The sequence below is a fragment of the Saccopteryx bilineata genome, chromosome 2 (assembly GCF_036850765.1).
Source record: "Saccopteryx bilineata isolate mSacBil1 chromosome 2, mSacBil1_pri_phased_curated, whole genome shotgun sequence".
In the NCBI taxonomy this organism is placed as follows: Eukaryota; Metazoa; Chordata; class Mammalia; order Chiroptera; family Emballonuridae; genus Saccopteryx; species Saccopteryx bilineata.
In genome coordinates, this window is record NC_089491.1 from 9920967 (window position 1) to 9942206 (window position 21240).

The following is a 21240-nucleotide window of genomic DNA, read 5'->3' on the forward strand; positions in this document are numbered from 1 at the left end:
TTTCTGTACTGCATTGTATTTGTTTTTAATTTATTCTGTTCGCAAGAATTTATGATGTTAAGATCTCTAGTCTTTTTGTTCCCAAAAGGCTTTGAGGTGGTCCTCAGATTGACACGGATAAGCATTTCTTTAATATTCATGTTGTGTGTATATTTTAAAATATAGAGGACATCTGTGCCATTGATGTGAAGTAAGATGTTGGGAGCCCGCTTTTGGTTAAAATTTACACCTCTCGAGATTACTACTAAGTTAACCACAGGGTCAAATTTGATCACAAATTTCTCAAAGGTTTCTAAAAATAACTAATTGTACCCAATAGGAGCTGAAAAGATTGCATTCCTGCTCTCCGGGTGTTTACAATCCAAGATCAGCACGCTGACAGGGATAAATGAGTGGTGCAGGCAGAGTATAGTTGACATTGTCTCACATTAGCAGGTTATAATACACTTCTTCTATAGAGATGTCAAGGAAACTTGGTATGTTTTGGGGTAAAATTAGATTATAAGAGAAAAATCCAGTATGTTTTTTACTGTCCCAAGTTGTCTTTTGTATTGTGTTCCGTGCCGTCACTGAGCTGCCTTTCCCAGGTGTTTGGGGGAAGTGCGGCATTTCTTTTATTTAAGGCTCGCCAGAAAGGAAAGATCCTAGTCAGATCCATTTTGTAGGGAGGTTCGGATTAGGGTTGGTGTTAGCTTGTTAGCTCTTCCTGCAAAGCTGGGGAGTCAGCTTCTCCCCCCCCCCCCCCCCCGCGAAGCAGAGACTTTCCCCCATCCCCCTCTGGCTCTAGTGTCTCTTTCCTATTCTCTCCTTTCAGCCTCTGCCCTCTTTTTCTTTCAATGACAGCTTCTTTATGTGTGCAAACACAAAGGACCAAGAATGAATTTCCGTTTGTCTTCAAACCTCCTCTTGGAGTGATTTTGAGATTTTCCTCTACCTCCCACGTGTTTGAGGGTCTGTCACATTATGACTTATGATTGTGCTATGTCTAACATGCATATTTTTTAAAAAAACACATTTTTCTTATTCAATTAGATATACAGAGAAAAATGTTAAGATGTAATTTTGATCTTTAAATGCAGTTATGTAGAACTAGAAACGGATATTATCTCTTTAAATGAGACAGCAAGAATAGGTCTGTTGACCATGAATAATTTTTGTCAGTTTTGCTACCCTGGCAGATCCTTCATTAAGTGTTCAGCATTAAATTAAAATAGAACCAGTTTCCAATAGTAATTAACTTGAGTATATTGGGAGGCTATTATTCACATTAAAGTAACCTTTTAATAGCTCTGCCTTTAACTTCACTGCAGGTAATGACTTTAAAGAGCACTTATTAAAAGAGAAATGGTAATGAGCTTTAATAAAGCAGAACAACTTGAAAATTAAGAACCATTTTCTATGGAAAAGGATGTATAGGTGTGACTTCAGTATTACATTAATGGTGCTAATAATTCTTTATCTAGTCTCTTAACATTAGCAGTGATTGCAAAGGGACAATTGTGTTGCAAAAATTAATTTTGCCATTTTGGGGTAAAATTGTGCTAATGTGAAATTTTCTGTTTCATGTTTTTTCAAGGAGTCTTACTACTAGGATAGATGGGTCGCCTACAGTTTGTAATTTTGAGTCCTTATTATGCACCCCATTTTTAATGAAAATAATTAACGTAAATGGGTTAATGAAGGTTGTCTTGGACCCATCCTGGTAGTTCATACATTAGACGCCTGCCTTAGGAGGGTATGAGGTGATTAGTGAAATGTCTGTTTTCCTCCTGAAATCTATCCGTTAAGGACACCCAGTGGAGAGCCATTGCTCTCTGATCTCCCTATTCCCTTCTTAACTTCTTTTGGGGAAACAGAATGAATGCTTTCTGAGCATTTCATTTTTTAATCAAAGCTTCAATTGAGTTAAGATTTATTCTTAAGAATTGTTATTTTCTGGCCACCTACTCAGTTGATCGTCTTTTTTAAAGAATGTGTATTAATGCTTATATTTGACTGTCCAGAGATGTTCACTTGAGACAACAATACAGCGGTCCTTCGTCCATCATGGGGGTTGGGTTCCAGAACTCCCTGCAATAGGTGAAAATCTGCAAAGTAGCGACCTTATATTTATTTTATTATTTATATATTTTAAGGCTTTATAAACTCTCCCTACACTCTTATAAACCTTTCCCACACTTATTTTGCTTATTTTATCGCAAAAATAATGAAAGTAATAAATATGTAAAAATACCTATATACTGCAAAATCTTGCGATATAGTGAAAAGTCCGTGATACAAAATTAGATATGTACAATTTTAAAATGGGACGACTCTAACAACAATGATATAGAAATTCTTGCCCTTCAGATTAGGAAAGATCAAAATAAACAGAAATTCCATGTTAGGCCATATTGCAGAAATTTTCTGGAGGGTAATTTTTTTTTGTATGTATAAAAATCTTTAAAATAGATAGGCTCTTTGATTTGGAAAATGCACATCTAAGAATATATTCTAAGGAGTTAATCAAAAAAGTACACAGAGATCTGAATTTTCATTTTGTCTGTGACTGAAATATTGGAAACAACCTAAATGCCCAGTAGAGGATTAGTTAAATAATTTATGGCAAAAGAGCTACACAGTGAATATTACATGATTAAAACGATGACACTGATGTCATTTCTTGATATAGAAAGGTTGTCATAATATATATAGTAAATAAAATACTAGTTATAAAATAGCATGTAGTTTCATCAAAGTTTTGTTAAAATGGTAATATTTGAACAGCAAAATGTATGAAAGGATACGTGTAGAATATGAAGAGATTATGTCCAAATTTTATTAAGCAATTTTCACTCCTCTAAGGTTCTTTTTCTAAAATGGATGTGTATTACTTCTTTAATTGTGGTGAAAATAATAAAACAAAAGTTAAAGTGGGAAGTTATAAGAAAAAGTTCACCCAGTGCGTAGAGAAAAATTAGTGGCCTGTTTTTAGACAGAGCTGATTCTGATTTTTAAAACAATGAAGTATCAGTCTGACCTGTGGTGGTGCAATGGATAGAGCGTCGATCTGGAATGCTGAGGTTGCCGGTTCGAAACCCCAGGCTTGCCTGGCCACGGCACATACAGGAAGCAACTACTATGAGTTGATGCTTCCTGCTTCTCCCCCCTTCTCTCTCTCTCTCTCGCTCTCTTTCTCTCTTTCTTTTTCCCTCTCCCCTCTCTCTAAAAATCAATATAAAAAATAACAAAAGCAATGAAATATCATCAAACCATCTTTATTCATACTGACATTTTAAACCAGTGGTTCTCAAAGTGTGCGCCAGGGTGTACTGGTGCGCCCTATGGTATTACATACAGAGAACTATGTGCCTGTTGGGGACCAAAAAACCAACAGGGTTTTTGGAGTTTAGATTTTTGGGGGACAGAGGTGTGGGGAATTGACTCTAAGCTGACAGTCTGCCCAACCCCCCACCTCACTTGCCTGACTAGGTTGCAAAAGGCTGTTAAGCTGTGGTGCCGATTGTTTACACTACTCCCCCCATGTTCCCCGGAAAGACTGGAGGCAAGTTTCTTCTATCCTTTGTTTGGTGTCAAGTTAAGATGATATGTATCATGGGAGTTTTCTGCACTCAACACAATTAAGAGTAAAAAGAGAAGAATTCTTCAATGTATTGATGAGGAAATGAGAGTTTACCTTTTAAATGTATGCCCAAACATTGAAGAAATCGCTAGGACACATCAGGCTCATATTTCTCATAAACACAAGAATGAAAAAACTTAACACATTCGCTTCGGGACCTGCCAAATTTACTAAATCTTACTAAGAATGTATCTATATATATAAAAAGATTACTTTTTTGTCGTTTTTTAATTTTTAACCCCTCTTTCTTACTAATTCTAAAAAGCATAACTCAAAAAATATAACATAAAAATGTTTTATAATGTCAGAATAAATTTAATTTTGTTGAATTTATTTCATTTAATTACCATAAAAGCATGCTTGGACTTTATATATATTTTTTTCTTTATTATTTGACTTAATTATTATAACATTTTTCAGAACTTGTATATAGTGCGCCTACAGTTATTTCTAGGATTTTATATGTACCCTGACTTCAAACATTTTGAACACCATTGTTTTAAACTATTATCCTTTCTGGATTAAGAAAAGACATTGGCTACTTGTTTGTTTTTGTTTTTTGTTTTTTAAGTCATAGACTCAGGAAATTTTGAATGGCAGTTATTTGTAGAACATAATACAAGGCACTAAGGGAAGAGAAAAAATAGGAAAATTAGACCCTTGTCGGTAAGAACAATAGATAAAGATAATAATGGTATCTCCTGTTCACTGAATACTTGCTGTGTGCCAGGTGGCATGCTAGCAATTTCAAGTACTGTATGTCCCCATATAAGATGCACCATTTTTCGAAAATTTTGGAGTCTAAAAACCGGATGTGTCGTGTTTTTTTTTTTTGCATTTTTCTGAAGTTGGAAACGGGGAGGCAGTCAGACTCCTGCATGTGCCCGACCGGGATCCACCCGGCACGCCCACCAGGGGGCGATGCTCTGCCCATCTGGGGCGTTACTCTGTTGCAACCAGAGCCATTCTAGCGCCTGAGGCAGAAGCCACAGAGCCATCCTCAGCACCTGGGCTGACTTTGCTCCAGTGGAGCCTTGGCTGCAGGAGGGGAAGAGAGAGACAGAGAGGAAGGAAAGGGGGAGGGGTGGAGAAGCAGATGGGCGCTTCTCCTGTGTGCCCTGGCCGGGAATCGAACCCGGGACTCCTGCACACCAGGCTAACGCTCTACTACTGAGCCAACTGGCCAGGGCCTGGATGTGTCTTATACAGTGGTTGTATGTTTTTTTACTTGCATTTCCTGCTTTTTTTGCGCTTGTTTTTTGCTCTTTGAAGACAGTGATTCGTCGTTAGATACAGATGAGGACAAGCTAATGGATGGGAGTTTTAACAGTGATGAGTTGTATGAATTTTATGATGAATAAAACTTGAGTTCAGTAACTTTATGTAATACATTTCCCCCCTCCAAAATTTGGGCCCCCGCCTGACCAGGCGGTGGGGCAGTGGATAGAGCATTGGACTGGGATGCGGAAGACCCAGGTTCGAGACCCCCGAGGTCGCCAGTTTGAGCACGGGCTCATCTGGTTTGAGCAAAAAGCTCACCAGCTTGGACACAAGGTTGCTGGCTTGAGCAAAGGGTTACTCGGTCTGCTGAAGGCCCACGGTCAAGGCACATATGAGAAAGCAATAAATGAACAACTAAGGTGTTGCAACGAAAAACTGATGATTGATGCTTCTCATCTCCGTTCCTGTCTGTCTGTCCCTATCTATCCCTCTCTCTGACTCTGTCTCTGTTAAAAAAAAAAAAAAAAAAAAAAAAATTCGGGCCCCCAAATTAAGGTGTGTCTTATATAAGGGAGCGTCTTATGTGTGGGGAATTACGGTATATCATCTCTAATCTACACAATAACTCCAGGAGGGTAGGTATTGTTAGTTGAGTAAATATCCCATATATATATAAGGGATATTTGAGAGATTAAGCAATTTGTTCAAGATCCAGTTTATTTGACTTTGGAGTTCATACTGTCTGTTTAAGGAGAACCACATATACTAAAAGAAATATTTGCTCATCAAATACAGCATAGGTTAGTAGGATATAAGAAGCTCTGATTTTTCTAGCATTTAGCAAAGAAAGAAATAGTCTCAGTTTTCTCCAGCTTGGTTCTGAAAGAGTACTTGATTAGTGAAGACTACAGTTCTGTTTCTTGCTATGTCACTAGCTTTCTATGTGACTTTGAATGCATCATCTCACCTTTCTGGGAGGATGATGACCAAGGTTGAGTCAACATTAGCATTAGATAATTTTATGATCAATATGAGACATTTAGAGACCCTTAAGTATTTAGGTTCTCTTAGAATAATTGTAGGCAAGGCAGTTGCTTTATCAGACATTTGTTGCATGTTTACCTTGCTTCTGGTAGAATTGGAGGTCCCTGGGGTTCATTGAAAAAAGGTGGATTTTCAGTGACGGCCCATGCTTCTGCCCTGGTGGAAGTGTATGTTCCCCAGAAGGGAAGATGAGCCTCCCGCTGCCCTCTTCATCACACTCCCTCAGGCAGCAGCCATCTACCCTTAGAAACCCAGAACCGCTGATTCAGGTCTTACGTATTAGAAACCAGATGCTGTGTCTACTGCCACATAAACTTCTCTCTTCCTAGAAAATTTCTGCCTGTCCTCTTCAAGAGCCAACTCAGATGTCACCTCCTTCATAACATTTCCTTGACTCACCTAACAGTGGCTTTGTCTTCTGTACTTCCCCCAAAACTTGTTTATGCCTTTTTAGGGTACAAATTTTTCTCTTTCTGTCTTTTTCCCATTGGGCTCAGTAGGTATTGGGAAGGAAAGGTGGAGAGGGAGAAATCTACATCCTGGTGGGTTATATTGTAAGCAATTGAAACGACTCGAGTGATAACAATAATAATAGTAACTAGCATATATTGAGAATTTACTGTGTTCTAGGCACAATTCTAGGTGCTTTGCATGTAAAGATTAATTCTGAGAACAGCCCTGTGGGGAAGTATCCTGATGATCTCCAGTTTGAGAGGTGAGGAGACTGAGGCAGGGAGAGGTTACCTTGCCTGAGGTCGTAGAGCTAGGAAATGGGGAGTCAGCGTTTGAGCCCAGGCACTCCAGCTGCAGGCAGTGTTCTTAATCTGTGTGTTACACTTGAACGGTGTGTGAAGGGCTCCCAGAGGTCTTCCACTTGTTATTGTGGGGTTAATTTTTAGCCAGTTTTTAAGTGGCTTCATGTTTTCCCTAAGGGATTGGATGCAAAGGTAGTGATCATTCCTTTTGCCCTGAGGTTTTCATAAAGTCTTTTTGCCAGTGGAATATTTGTAGCTGAGGCCGATTAGGAGACAATGAGGTGCTTAGGGACAGAGTGCCGCTGTTCTACTGATGACACAATGTTTTATGTGCTGCTGTGTTAAAGGGTGCAAGCTCTGTTTTCTCCAAGCAGAATGATTGAGGGACATGAGTGAGAGTAAGCAGATTGCAGTTTCATCTCAGAAAGATCGAGGTAATTTGTACAGACCAGTAAGTATTTATACTTGACTAGGAGAAAGAATGTTGCTTGTATAAAAAGCAGAAAAATATTTAAGTGTATTTTGTGTGCAAAACCAAGAGTCTTTCTGTGAACTTCATAATGTCTAGGTGATTATTTTCAGAGAAAGATTATTTCTAGCGTGGGCCTTTTAAGCCATTTAAAGATCTGACTTGATGGGAGTCCTGTTCTTTTTCTCCACTGGCAGTGCCGCTCCTGAGGTCAGCCAGTGATTCCTTCTCGGTGTCTGTCAGACGTGACACTTCTCAGACTCCCCAGTCACCCCTTGTTCCAGGACCTTCTCACGTCCCATTTATGTCACAGCAGCCACCTCGAGGCTGGTCTCCCTGCCACTTTTCTCCTCTCTCTTTGGTGTGTCTTGTACAGTGGTGGCCAGATGAAACACATCCAATGTCCTTGAGGTAGAAAAACTAAATTCTGCAGCCGGACAGAGCCCTTCAGCAGTGCTACCCTTTCTGCCCCACATTCTTCATCTTCATTCTTACTGTTCATTTCAGTTCAGCTTTTATTTATCCATTATCTACCTTCCTGTTGTAGGGCTTTTTTGTTTTTGCTTTTGTTTTGTTTTGAGAGAGAAGCAGAGAGTACAGGAAGGGAGAGAGATGAGAAGCATCAACTCAGTTGTTGCACTTTAATTGTTCATTGATTGCTTTCTCATGTGTGCCTTGACTCGGGGGCCCCAGCCGAGCCAGTGACCATGGGTTCATGTCCGTGATCTTGCGATCAAGCTGGCGAGCCTGCGCTCAACCTGGCGACCTCAGGGTTTCAAACCTGGGTCCTTAGTGTCCAGGTCGACGCTGTATCCACTGCGCCACCGCCTGGTCAGGCTGTTAATACATAATTTCTCATTTAAGCTCCACAAGAGCTCCAAGAGCTAGAGATTTGTATTCTCATTTTCTAGATGAGGAAATCAAAAGGCAGAAAGGAATTGAAAAAACCCCACAAAGGAACTGGCACATAGGTGCAAAATAATTATTTGTTGAATGAGTGAATTCATGAAAGCCAGTAATTAAGAACACTTGTGGCCCTGATGGGTAGCTCAGTTGGTGAGCATCATCCCAATCTGCCAAGATTGTGGGTTTGACCCTGGTCGGGGCACATACGAGAATCAACCAAGGAATGTGTGAATAAGTCAAACAATTTCGTCTTTCTCTTTCTCTCCAAAAATCAGTAAATTGATAGAAGAAAGTTTGTGTAGTGCTTGAACCTGGGTCAGTCTGATTCCATCTTCTGTCACCTTGCCTTCCAATTTCCTGACAGTTTTGCTCTCTGACCACCAATAACTTTTTCACACGTTTGCTCCAGTTACTTTTTCAGCATGGATTATATTTAGCCCATTGACTCATTCTCTTCAAAGCACAGGGCAAAACTCACTCTGGTTAGCACTTTGATGCTTGAACCACTTTTTCTCTGCCCACTCCTTCTGCACTTTTGTATCATTTATGTTATACCTAATTAGTTACTGATTTGTGATGTTCTGGTCATGTGTGTTTGTGGGCTCTCTGGGCAGGGACTGGGTATAGTGGATTAAGTGTCAGACAGACTTATTGTCTGTATAATTTTGGGTAAATAAGAGTTTAACTTCTGTTGGAAGCCCCAGTGCCCTGTCCTTCCAGCTTTGCTGGTAGGAGCTGTGAGCCTTTCCTGAAGGATTATGCATGAGACTGTGCTGCTATCATTGTTGGCATGTAACAGGTGACCAAGATGGTAGATTCTTGCTTCAATTAATGCAGTTTTAGTTGTGAATGGTCTGGTAACTAGATACACTAGTGCACCTACCTCGTGTGCAGTATTTGGTTTAGCATTTTCTTCATTGGAATAAAGACCATTCTGGTAGTGTTAGATCGACTTACAACTCATGTATTAGAGAATACACAGTTACTTGGCAGATTACAGTTCAAGAGTTGTTAGGTGTGGAGAGTTTTGAATTATCTATTTAATTTACCTTTATCACAACTTTGATATATATGCATGAATGTTTTTCCTATGTACTTTTTCCCCTTTAGTGTTATTTGTTTAGTTTATTTATTTATTTTTTTTGTATTTTTCTGAAGCTGGAAACGGGGAGGCAGTCAGACAGACTCCCGCATGCGTCCGACCAGGATCCACCTGGCACGTCCACCAGGGGGCGATGCTCTGCCCATCCGGGGCGTCGCTCTGTCGCGACCAGAGCCATTCTAGCGCCTGGGGCAGAGGCCAAGGAGCCATCCCCAGCGCCCGGGCCATCTTTTTGCTCCAATGGAGTCTCGGCTGTGGGAGGGGAAGAGAGAGACAGAGAGGAAGGAGGGGGGGTGGAGAAGCAGATGGGCGCCTCTCCTGTGTGCCCTGGCCGGGAATCGAACCCGGGACTTCCGCACGCCAGCCCGGTGCTCTACCACTGAGCCAACCGGCCAGGGCCATATTTGTTTATTTTATTTTATTTTTTTTCTTCTATTTTATTTTGCTCTCAACAGTACATTGTTCTAGGCATGACACCTGCCATTGGAGAGGTGTTTTCTGCCCTTTCTTGGCTCTGTTGTGTTCATCTTAGAGCCAGCCTCTATTTTTCTTTTCAGCAGCAGTTCCCTAGAATACCTTCCGACACAAATCAGTAGAGGAGGAAGACTGAAGAATAGGGAATGTAGTCTCTGCCCTGGAGCTGTTTGTCCTTTAGGGGACAGCACCCTGGAGCAGCAGCTGTTCCCACCACATCAGCTACAACTGGTGCTTGGAGGTCATGTGCCAGACTGTACTGAGCTCCTCTAGGTGGCCATGTTTAAGCAGATACAGACATGCCCTCTAGCAATTTTTATTTCATTTAATTTAGTAAAAACCTACCAAGACCCTATTTGCTAGGGATACAATGTAAATACACTACTATTCCTGTTCTGAGGGAACTTGCAGACTAATAGGTACTTAAACCACAATAAAGAAGACTTAAGGAACCCTGGCCAGGTGGTTCAGTGGATAATGAATGCATCGCTCTCTCCCTCACCCCCTTATTATCCCCTAATCCCTCTCTCAAGTCAGTGGGGAAAAAAGAAGCATTAAGGAAATTTTAAATTACAGACAACTTAAAAATAAAAGTTTCATGTTATCTTTTTGAGCAGTGGATGCTAAATAATTTTTTACATTATTTAGCATAATTTAGTTTTAGTCTATGTATAATTTTGTATTCTCCTTTTTTACCTACATTTGTGATAATTGAGTTTTTCTTTTTGTATACTTGAAGTAAATACTTCTTTATCAGTGACTCGCTGACATTCCTTTGAGCAGATATTCCTCAGTTAACATGCCTCTGTCTTAGAGGCTGCTTCACGAACAGTCTGGTAGAGAAGGCAGGGGTAGGAAATGTTTTATCCAAGGACAGAGCGATGATCTTGGTGAGGATGTAGAGGAGGGGAGTGAGTTTGGTTTGATCATACAGTGGAAGGTAGTTCTCTGGATTTTTTTTTTAATCAAGCAGTAGTTGTGGAACACAGAAAAAGACTAGGTAATAGGAACTCAGTATAGTTCATATTAGGAGTTTTAATTTAATTTGTGACATATTGGGAAACATCTCTACTCTTCTGAGAAGAGGCTTGTGCCAGTAATGATGTTTGAGGTAAGTGGCTCTGAACTAAGCTTCTGGCTGTTGGTGTGAGTAGACATTTAAGAACATCTGATAAATCTGATGGTAGAATTAGCGGGACTTGATTTCTACTTGGCCCTGTGGAAATACTAGGCTTTGTAATGGGAGGGTTGGAATTTCAGGAGACAGCGTGCCTGAAAGAGAGTCAGGATTAAGGCTAAAGAGTGCATCCAACATTAGACTAGTTAGCACTATCTGTGGACTAAGTAGAGAGGAGATATCTTTTCCATCTCATTCATTGTAATGGAGAAACCAGGTGACCAGCAGTTAAAAGATGCGTTTTTCTGCCCTAAAGTTCTGTTTTTTCCATGCTTGTAAATCCTTTTGATGAACACTTTGAGGTTGTTTCCTTGCATGAAAAAAAAAGGGAGAGGTGAATAATAATACCTTCTGAATTTTGAAGGTTAAATGGAGAATCCCTGTGGAAGTTCTATAGAGGCTGCCTATTGTTACTCTGATAATAAGTTATATTAAGCATCATGTTTTGAGACTGATTTTTTATCCCCCCCCCTTTACCCTTCATCAAGCATTAGCAGGATTATATTCCAAGGAGAAATTTAAACCATGCCTGACTTCACCAGTACTCAGTTTGCCCAGAGGAAATGGGCTTTTGAAGCTAGTTAGAAAGGAGGTGAAACCATAATTGTTTCAGTGGGATTTCCCCCCCTCTTCTCCACCTATTGAAAAGTGTATTCGTGTGTTTTATAAGACTCCCCTACAAGTCTAAGTTGATGACAAGAATTGCCATTATTGTTAAATTTATTATACTTTTTATCCTCTTTTCCCTGAGTGACTCATTATTGAGTTCTGGAAATGCAACTGTGTTTTTGTTTAGGAGGAGGTGGTGGTGAGGGAGAACTTGGGGATGACTTTTAAATAAGAGAACTTTGTATTATATTTCTCTGTCTGGAGGCAGTAAATCTGTTTCAGCAGATTAAATACAGACTTCTTTATAAAGCCCTGTTTTCTCAAACCTCTTATCAGCAGCACTTGGCAGTAATCACACCTACAGAAACTTGTAATTTTCCTCAAGGAGGTGACACTGACAGAATTAAAAATGAAGGAGCCCCCCTGAAAAGCAAGTTCATTACAAATTAACAGTGGTCTTAGGAAAGCAGTGGGCTAAGGCGTGTCAAATAGCAATATGGATAAAGAAACCCAGCATTTTAAACTGTCAGAGCTGGGAGCAGGGCTAGCCTGAGAACAAATTAATCACATATTGTCAAGGCAAAGTTGCATCAAATTAACACATCGGATTCCAGCATATTAATGTTAGAATGCTTTCACCTGATTATTACTGCAAACCATTGCCACTCTTTGAATGCAAAGATATAATTAAATTGCTAAATAGAAAGTGCATATAATATCTCCACATGCATTTAGGATGCATGAGCTGAAAAGTGCACATCCTAGGAACTGACAGATTCTATTTGTAGGGGGAAAACTTTACTTTTTTTCCCTTTTATTTACTTGGGAGTACTAGAGTATGAAATTAGAAAAGTTAGTTGTGTTATTCATATCCTATATGAGTTAGATGAAATACAGGTTTAATTTAACTGATTTGCTACATTGGCTATGAGTGCATAATTACCTCTGTATTTTTCTGGAAGAGAAATGGAAAAATGTTGCACAATAGTCCTTTGCAACGAAATTGCACATTATGCATAATCCTAGTGGTGGATTTGTCATCAAAAGGTGCTTTGGAGAAATTAGACTGTCTGTTCTGACAACTGTCTTCTATATAGGGGTTACTTTCTGGCTTTGCTCAATCTAGTGTGTGCATGTTTTGAGAATTCTGGCAGAAGCCCAGCTGTGGCTGACCTTTCCGATCAAGAAGACAGCCCAGCAAGAACTGCTTTTTCTGAGCCTTGCATATTTATTCCAGGTTAGACTTTGGCCAAGCTTTCTGGCTTGCTGTCTCTGCTGCTCATATTTAGCCTTGCTGTCTCTGGTATTCACACTGCAGCCTGACTACTCTCCCTCTGTCCGCTAGCACGTTCTGTTAGTCCTCTGCATTAAAATCTTAAAACTCGCCTTCTTTCCTGAACCTTCCTCTATTAACCCAGGCTTTGGAATAGAGAAGTCTTTTTTTTTGGCGAGAGATGGGGGTGTGGACAGACAGACAGGAAGGGAGAGCAATCTGAAGCATCAACTCAAGGTTGTGGCACCTTAGTTGTTCATTGATTGCTTTTTCATATGTGCCTTGACTGGAGGGCTCCAGCCACGCCAGTGACCCATTGCTCAAGACAGCAACCTTGGGCTTCAAGCCAGAGACCTTGGACTTCAAGCCAGCGACCTCTGGGCTCAAGCCAGTGACCATGGGGTCATTTTTATGATCTCATACTCAAGCCAGTGACCCTGCGCTTAAGCTGGACGAGCCCACGCTCAAGCTAGTGACCTCGGGGTTTTGAACCTGGGTCCTATGCATCCCAGGCCAACACTCTTAGAACAGAGCAGGCTTGATTTACAAATCTCATTTAGCAGCAGTTGAAGGACTTGCACACCTGAAAAAGGGAAGTAGTGATCACCAGGAGCCAGCATGGGTTCGCTCAGAACCAGATAGGGTGATTAGCTAAATAAAGTTTCATGGTCACTATGTTCTGAATTTCAGTAAAGCATTACCGTATTTCCCCATGTATAAGATGCACCCATGTATAAGACATACCTTAATTTTGGGGCCCAAAATTTGAAAAAAAAAAGTATTACATAAAGTTATTGAACTCAAGTTTTATTCATCATAAAATTTATACAACTCCTCATCGCTGTCAAAACTCCCATCCATTAGCTTGTCCTCATCTGTATCTGATGATGAATCACTGTTTCTTAGTTCCATCTATGGCATTTGAAATGCCACACTTCTTAAATGGCTTGACAATGATCTCAGTCTTTATATCCCAGGATCTTTTCACTCAGGTACAAACTTCTCCTATAGTTGGTTTCTTTACTCTTCCTGCTGATGTCAAATTGTCCCCAGGAGACTTCATCCATTGGTTCCATTCGTCTCTCATGGCAGCTTTGAAGGGTTTGTTAATGCTGACATCAAGTGGTTGGAGCTGGGATGTCAAACCTCCAGGTATGATGGCAAGTTTTGTTTTTAGGTCTGCAGCAATCTTCTTTGTGTTTTTTGTTCTGTGTGCCCTGAACTGATCAAGCACCAGTAGGGCAGGTTTGCATAAGAGCCCACCTGGTCTTCTCCAAACTTTCTCAAACCAGATCTTCATCCCATCCTGATCCATCCAACCCTTGTCATGAACGTGGACAATCACTCCTTGAGGAATGTCTTCTTTTGGCATTGTTTTGTTTTGAAAATCAACATAGGAGGCAGCTTGGTTCCATTGGCACAACAAGCTAGAACAACTGTATAATGGCTCTTTTCATATCCACTTCTCTTCACAGTTACAGTTTTCACTCACTTCTTATCAACAGTTCTGTTACTTGGAACATCAAATTGAAGGGGGGCTTCATCCATATTTGCAATCTGTCCCAACTCAAACTGATGTGTCTTCCAACATTGAATGACAAAACAATGAAATTCAAGGACCTTCTGCTCATAGCTTTCAGGCATCTTTTGGGCAAGTCTGGTGGGTGTACACACGCTTAGTCCATTTTGTTTCATGAACCTGAAGCACCAATTGTGTCCTCCTTTGAAATCAGTAACTTCTTTTTCATCTGCAATTCTTCTTGCCTCATGCTGAACCATCTTTGTGGACACAGGAATTCCAATTGCCCTTAGCTCTTCAATCCATATCTTCTATTCTCTCTAACTCAGGCCATTTTGCTGACTTGCCTCTCGTGGCCTTCTTCTGTGTTGCGTTTTCAGTAGGGTTTCTTCTTCCTGTAGCCAGTCTTGGGTTGATTTCTCACTTGGAGGAGGACCAAACTTACCTTTAGCAGCACGATTTCCATTCACTTTTGCAAACTGAATCACCTTTAACTTGAATTCAGCACTATACAAAAATCTTTTCTGAGCCTGACCTGTGGTGGCGCAGTGGATAAAGCATTGACTTGGAACGCTGAGGTCGCCAGTTCAAAACCCTGGGCTTGCCTGGTCAAGGCACATACAACAAGGAATCAATAAACAACTAAAGTGAAGCAATAATGACTTGATACTTCTTGTTCTCTTCCCTCCTATCTCTGTAAATTCAATAAATAAAATTTTTAAAAAATTAAAAAAAATATTTTCTGAGCCATTTCTGGGCAGAACATGGCAAAATGTAACCTACTCTAATATACCAGTAACAAGTGTGAAACAGTGCAAAGACAATGAGTGCAAAAAAGCAGGAAATGCAAGTAAAAAGCCTACAATGAGTGCAAAAACAAGTGTGAATAAATGAGAAATGCAAGTAAAAACAACAAACTACAACCACTGAATAAGATACACCCAGTTTTTAGACCCCAAGTTTTTCAAAAAAGGGTGCATCTGATACATGGGACAATACGGTAACTATTTTAGCAGTATCGTGCACAGTATTCTTATAGGCAAGCTAGAGAAATGTTGGCTAATAGTGTTGTGGTCAGGTGGACTTGCACCGGCTGACTGACTATGCAGAGTGGTGATTAATGGGTTCATGTCAAACTGGAGAGCTATCTGTTGTGGCAAGCTGCAGGACTCTGTCTTCATTGCTATCAGGGATTTGAGTGAGGACACTGATGATAGCTGATCACATTTGTGGAAGGCAGAAACTGGGAAAATAGCAGGCATGTACAGTGACAAAGTCAGGGACCAAAGTGGTCTTGACAGGGCAAAATGATAATTGTACTGAGGTCATAAAATCAATCGTTTCTGTATAAGGATGGTGGTGGAGAAAGGCAAGGGGAAGATAAAGTTTAACCAGTAAGTACTTAAAAGAAAAGGTTTGGGGTCATGGTTGGTTGTACACTCAGTGTGATTGAGCAGAGACGGATAATTGAAAGAAAAACTCATTCAGCCATTTCTCAAATATTTCATGAGTGCTTCTGTATGCCAAGAACTTTGCTAAATGTTGAAAATACAGAAATGAGATAGACATAGTCCTTCACCTTGTGGAATGTGTAATCCTGTAGTATAGGGGACTGAGACAGTTACAGCCCAGGGTGATAAATGCTGGGAGAGGGAAGTTCAGGAGGCTGAGCCCCTTAGAGGAGGGCACCCACCTGGATCTGGGTTGGAAAAGTATTAGGGATGAGCCCTAAGCCAGACCTTGGCGGGTGGGAGACAGTCCAGCAAGAGGCTTCCAGGCAGGGGAAATGCTGGTGTAAATGTCTGAGATGGGGGAGAGAGAGTCTGGGGAGTCTGGGATTCAAAATGGTTGAGTGTGCCTGAAGCGAGGGTGGGAAAGGCGAGAGATGAGGCGTTGTCAAGAAGGATTTGACCTGCTTTTGATAGTCATCTTTTGAACAAGAATTTGACATCCTTAGGTCTGAATAAATCATTATGCCTTCATTTAGCAAAAATAGAGGTTAGTGTGAGTTCCAGTGAGCAGGCACTGACAACTATAAACATCCTTTGTTCAGACAATGGCCACCGGAAGATGGTAGGAACTGGGAATGAGGACCATGCGTTGGAATTTACAGAATCTACCCAGAGAAGGATGACCCACAGGATCTGAGCATTGCCTGAAACTAGGAGAACAGCTCTAAGCTAGAAGAGGGCTCTGCATGGCTCTGCCCGGCTGGGCACAGCAAAGCGAGCATTACTCATCTTTCCACGGTAACGTGTTCAGTGGTGGCTATTTGTGGGAGGCAGTGTAGTAAAAGCAGAGAGAGCCCTAACTCTCGAGACCTGCACTGAAATCCCAGGGCTGCTGCCCTGTCTTTGGCAAAGGATTTCCTCTTTCTGAGCCTTAGCAGCCTCATCTGTAAAGTAACTGAACCACCTAGTTTTTGGAAGGCAAGAGATAGTATATTACAGTATATTACAAATTACCTTTCACAGTACAGATCTAGTCAGTTACTGGAGAGTCAGGATTCCTGGACCCTGACTGTCTCCGAGTTTACAAGATTGTCAATGTTATCGCCTTTTGGCATTGACTCTTTTGATCTAAAGCCTTAGTTGACTACAGGGTCAGGGCCTCCTCCCTCAACACTTGGCCATCCTACAAGCCCACATAATCAGTTTCTAAGCTTGAGCCTGCAAACTAATTTTGATATTCATGTCACTTGAATATGTTTATGAGTTAAGTATGTCACAAAGCCATGTTTAGCCTGACCAAGCGGTGGTGCAGTGGATAGAGCGTCGGACTGGGATGCGGAAGGACCCAGGTTTGAGACCCCGAGGTCGGCAGCTTGAGCGCGGGCTCATCTGGTTTGAGCAAAGCTCATCAGCTTGGACCCAAGATCGCTGGCTCCAGCAAGGGGTTACTTGGTCTGCTGTAGGCCCGCGGTCAAGGCACATATGAGAAAGCAATCAATGAACAACTAAGGTGTTGCAGCGTGCAATGAAAAATTAATGATTGATGCTTCTCATCTCTCTCCGTTCCTGTCTGTCTGTCCCTGTCTGTCCCTCTCTCTGACTCATTCTCTGTCTCTGTAAAAAAAAAAAAAAAAAAGCCACGTTTATTGTACTATAGAGATATCTAAAAATGACTTTTGTATTATCCGTGGCCCTGCCTGCCTGCTAGTACAGATGAGTGAGTTCCCTGCATTTTTAAATGTACAGTAAATTAGTTTTAACTATCTGCACGTTGTACCACAGCTGTCTAGAACTTCTTCAGCTTACAGAACCCCAGCTCTGTACCAGTTGAACAAATACTCCCTTTTCTCCCTCCTCCTCAATTCCTGGCAACTACCACTCAGAGTTTCTAAGAGTTTGACTATTTTAGATACTTCATATAAGTGGAATGAAGCATTTGTCTTTTTGTAACTGGTGTATTTCACATAGCGTAATTGTAACTGGTGTACTTCACATAGCCTAATGTCCTCAGGATTCGTACCTGTTGTGGCGTATGTCAGGGTTTCCTTCTTTTTTAAAGGCAGAATGGTATTTAGTTGTATGTGTGTATCATATTTTCTTTATCCAGTCATCTGTTGGTGAACATTTAGGTTATTTTCACCTCTTGGCTATTGTGAATAACACTGTAATGAGCACGGGTGTGCAAATATCTCTTCAAGATGCCGTTTTCATCTTTCGGGTATATACCCAGAAACAGGATTGCTGGCTTTATTTTGAGTTTTTTGAGGAACCTGCATACAATTTTCCATAGCAGTTGTGCCATTTTACATTTCTACCAACAGTGTACAAGGGTTCCAGTTTTTCCACATCTTCACCAACACTTGTTCTTTTCTGAGCAGTGATGTTGAGCTTCTCTTCCTATGTTTGTTGACCATTTGTATATTTGCTTTGGAGAAATGTCCTTTGCTCATTTTTTTTTTTTTTTTTCATTTTTTCTGAAGCTGGAAACGGGGAGAGAGAGTCAGACAGACTCCCGCATGCGCCCGACCGGGATCCACCCGGCACGCCCACCAGGGGCGATAATCTGCCCATCCTGGGCGTCGCCATGTTGCGACCAGAGCCACTCTAGCGCCTGGGGCAGAGGCCACAGCTTTGCTCATTTTTTAATTGGATTGTTTGGTTTTGTTGTTGAGTTCTGGGAGTTCTTTACAAGTCCTGGATATTAACCCCTTACCAAATACGTGCTTTGCAAATATTTTTTCCCATTCCATGGGTTGCCTCTTCACTCTGTCGATTATTTCTTTTGCTGCATATACGTTTTTAAGCTTGATATAATGCCATCTGTGTATTTTCCCCTTTTTGCCTGTGTTTTTGGGTTCATATCTAAGATATCACCGCCAAATCATGTGTCATGAAGCTCATCTCCTAGTGTTTCTTCTAGGGGTTTTATAGTTTCAGGTTTTACATTTTGGTCACTAATCCATTTTGAGTTAGTTTTCGCATATGGAATAAGGTGAGGGCACTACTTTATTTTTTACATGTGGATATCCAGTTTTCCCAGGACTGTTTGTGGAACAGACACATTCTTATCTTAAGTCACTTAAAGTGAGAGCACAGTTCCCAAGTGGAAAGATAATGGTTAGAGTTTCATCCTTCCTGTGTATATGATGTTTCTTGATAACATATATAGTGAAATATTTTTAAAATACTCTTTTACTTTGTCAATTATTTCACAGTATATACATACCTCAAATCATTATTCTGGGCCTGACCAGTGGTGGCGCAGTGGATAAAGCATCGACCTGGAAATGCTGAGGTCGCCGGTTCAAAACCCTGGGCTTGCCTGGTCAAGGCACATATGGGAGTTGATGCTTCCAGCTCCTCCCCCCCTTCTCTCTCTCTGTCTCTCCTCACTCTCTCTCTCTCTCTGTCTCTGTCTCTCCCTCTCCTCTCTAAAATGAATAAATAAAAAATAAATTAAAAAAAATCATTATTCTGTGCACCTTAAACTAATACAATATTATATATCAAATATCTCTCAATAAAACTGGGAAAAAATATCCTTTTCCCCACCTCATCACCTCCATTTCATATTCTGTCATATAACATGTTTCTGTTTGTGGCATGTTCATTTAAGATTCAGTTGGCCTCTGCTGGTTCCCTTCAGTTCACTTTGACAAGTTTTATTTACACAGTGTATTGTAATTGTACTGTTTTTTTTTAAGTGAGAGCAGAAGAGATAGAGAGACAGACTCCCACATGCACCCCAACCGGGATCTCCCTGGCAACTCCTGCCTGAGGCTGATGCTTGAATCAACTAAGCTATCCTCAGTGCCCAGGGCCGAAGCTCCAACCAGTTGAGCCACTGGCTGTAGGAGGGGAAGAGAAGGAGAAGGAAGGGAGAAGAAGGGGAAGAGAAGCAGATGGTTGCTTCTCATGTGAGCCCTGACCAGGAATCAAACCCAGGATGTCCGCATGCCAGTCTGACGCTCTATCCACTGAGCCAACTGGCCTGGGCTGTAATTACACTTCTATATCCTTCGCTGCCACAAGAATGTAAGCTCTGTGTGGACAGAGGCAATGCCTGGTTCGTCTTTATAACCTCCACAAATCGCACAGATTCCGGCACCCAGTAGACAGCAAAATTAAATGAATGAACAGGCCACCTTTGCCGTAGAGGCTATAAAATGGTAAAGTGTAGGATGCCTAAGTTTTATATATACAACTAGCTGAGCTTCTGTCTCCTCAATGCTAATGTTAGGAGATGGATTGTTCTCTGAAGTCCCTCCAGCTCCAATGCTCTTTAAAAATTGCTTAGGAAATTCTTTTCCACGTACTGCCAGAGCTTCATTGCCACAACGCCCACAGAATCTAACATCAGATAGGACAAAATCTTAGCCTTTTTTGATTGGGGAGTGGGGAACCCTAAGGAACATTGCATTCCAGAGTCAGGTGAAGTGCAGTATGTTGGCAGAGCCTCACCGATGTTGCTGGCTCTAGCGGTTGGTCCCTCACTGCAGGCAGGGCGGTCCCTTCCCATCCGCCTTTGGGTTGAAAGTTGGGAAGGTTGGGCAGAATCATCAGTGTTTGAGCTTCAGTGTGGCTGTGTTTCAAGGAGGAATGAATGTATTTTTGAAAAGCCAAATTTGATACTCTAATGTTATATAAGGAAATTAAAAAATAATTTTTATATAATACAAAAAAAGTAAAGCTTCATGAAAATTTGACTTTTGGGAATATGCAGGAGATAAAAGAAATTTTAATTGCTTTGGTGAGGTACACATTTTCTCAGGGCAAGTATGAGATTTTTATAGTCATCAGGGGTCATGTGTTAAAGATGGTCATGAAACACTGCATTAGTTTTTCTGTTCATGTTCTAATTTTGTGTAATTCTATAATGACGAAAACTTCACAGATGCCCTTCAGTGGGATAAGCCCTACTTATTTTTGTTATACGAGTTGCACCTACAGTTTTGTTTGTTTATTTTTCTAAATTAATCCTGACTCTACCACTTACTAGCTATGTGACTGACCATGGCATGAGTAAATCACTTTTTTTTTTTCTTTAGTGAGAGAGAGACAGACAGACAGGAAGGGAGAAAGATGAGAAGTAGCAACTTGTAGTTGCGACACTTTAGTTGTTCATTGATTGCTTCTCATACATGCCTTGACCAGGGGGCTCCAGTGAGCCAGTGACCCCTTGCTCAAGCCAGCGACCTTTGGACCCAAGCCAACGACCATGGGGTCTTATCTATGATCCCACGCTCAAGCCAGCCACCCCACACTCAAGCTGGATGGCTCACACTCAAGCTGGCGACCTCCAGGTTTCAAACCTGGGTCCTCAGCATCTCAGGTTGACGCTCTATCCACTGAGCCACTGCCTGGTCAGGCTGAGCAAATCACTTTATTTCTGTAAGCCTTAATTTTTTATCTAAAGCAGGGGTCCCCAAACTTTTTACACAGGGGCCAGTTCACTGTCCCTCAGACCGTTGGAGGGCTACCACATACAGTGCTCCTCTCACTGACCACCAATGAAAGAGGTGCCCCTTCTGGAAGTGCGGTGGGGATAAATGGCCTCAGGGGGATACCTGCGGCCTGCGGGCCATAGTTTGGGGACGCCTGATCTAAAGGATGTAACA

The 21240-nt window shown here is 41.2% G+C and overlaps 1 protein-coding gene across 6 annotated transcripts in view; it reads left to right on the forward strand.

Moving 5' to 3' along the window:
* MAPKAP1 (MAPK associated protein 1) overlaps positions 1 to 21240 on the forward strand; it is a 253138-nt gene that overhangs the window by 63653 nt on the left and 168245 nt on the right. Inside the window, exon 1 of one of the 6 annotated variants that reach the window (XM_066256211.1) lies at positions 7056 to 7076. The exons of the other annotated variants lie outside the window; for them this stretch is intronic. The gene's annotated coding sequence lies outside the window, so the exon portion shown is untranslated. Of the gene's footprint in view, positions 1 to 7055; positions 7077 to 21240 lie in introns of those variants that run through there. 6 annotated transcript variants of the gene reach the window in all.